Here is a 1,626-nt window from a genome sequence, read left to right as displayed (position 1 = left end):
TTCTGTTCCAGGCCAGCGCTGCTCTGCTAGCATGGAGGCTGAAGGCCCGTCTGCTGTGGTCTAGGCAACAGGAATACCTGACAAGTGGCAAGCGGAAGATTTCAGTTTCTAAACTTCTAAAGTTTTATATGTAACGTTCCTTAAAGAGCTGGAACCTAACATAACTAGAAGGTCCCAGTTTTTCCCCCCAAAAAAGGGGGGGTTGGCAGGGGGTTTGGGGGTAGTTGGGTGGGTTAGTGGGTTTAGGAGGGGCTAGTCGTTAAAGAGTTAGGGGGGGTTAATGGGGTTAGGGGGGTTAAGGGGGGTTAGCAGAGGTTAGGGTTAAAGGGGCCCATTGGCACGATCATTTCTCGCCCAATTTGGATTGGATCCAGGCCTTAGGGTTCACACTCACACCCCACAAGTGGCTCAGTAAAGCCTGCCCCTGAACCCTAGCCCAAACCCTAAACTGAACCCTAAACCCTTACCATAACCCAAACCCTAAACCAAATCCTAAACCCTTACCCTAGCACAAACCCTGAACCAAATCCTAAACCCTTACCCTAGCACAAACCCTGAACCAAATCCTAAACCCTTACCCTAGCCCAAACCCTGAACCAAATCCTAAACCCTTACCCTAGCCCAAACCCTGAACCAAATCCTAAACCCTTACCCTAGCACAAACCCTGAACCAAATCCTAAACCCTTACCCTAGCACAAACCCTGAACCAAATCCTAAACCCTTACCCTAGCCCAAACCCTAATTCGGGCCATAGGATGCACTCTTGCAACCCCATGAGTGCTTTAGGATCCCAAGTCTTCAGCCACCATTCCCACAGGGAAAGAGTGAGTCTACAGTGACCCAGGACTCAAATCCTCACAAACTCTTAGGCGCTGTATGTGTGGCACTGTGTTCAGTGAACATCGCTGTAAGGTCACCCTGCATATGCATTCTACAGTACTGGGACCATTATTTCATGAAGAACACTATTTACACGCATCCACATGCTTTCCGTGATTTTTATTTGACAGATAATGCGGGCAACAAGGGCACCTGGGAGCGATTCACTGCTGTGACGAGTGACAAAGTTCATTTTTAGCCTTTCTGCTTTACAGTGGGAACGCACAAGGAATGGAATTCTTGTCATAACTGTTGTCATGGCAATAGCTAGAGCTGCTCCATCAGTTCTCTCTCTCTCTCGAGCGCTCGCTACGGAGCCAGACCTACCAGAGCCCCACGAGGCAAGATGGGGCCGCCGGAATCCTGTCTATGCAGATAAGCTCTCGACATAAAACTGCCCTAATAACCGAACAGCATTCCCAGGGCCGAGGCCAAAACCGGAATTCCCTGGGCCGAGGCCGAAACCGGAATTCCCTGGGCCGAGGCGGAAAGCCGAGCGGAATCTCCGCGGTCCGAGGATTCCCAGGAATGTCGCCTCGTTTTTCACTGGCCGAGTATCCGGCTGTCTGTGGACATCGGCACACGTTCATTTTTTTTTCTCTTTAATCTCAAATGTCTGAAAAATAAATATCAATCTAACGGAAAAGGAGGACAGAGGAAAGCCAAAATGGAGGGAAAAAAAGGAATGAGCCACCTCACCTGATCATGTTGTCATTATTATTATTTTTTTATTTATTTATTTATTA

This window comes from Anguilla anguilla, chromosome 9 (assembly GCF_013347855.1).
Source record: "Anguilla anguilla isolate fAngAng1 chromosome 9, fAngAng1.pri, whole genome shotgun sequence".
Lineage (NCBI taxonomy): Eukaryota > Metazoa > Chordata > Actinopteri > Anguilliformes > Anguillidae > Anguilla > Anguilla anguilla.
The sequence above is the reverse complement of the archived record's forward strand: the minus strand, read 5'-3'. Positions refer to the sequence as shown.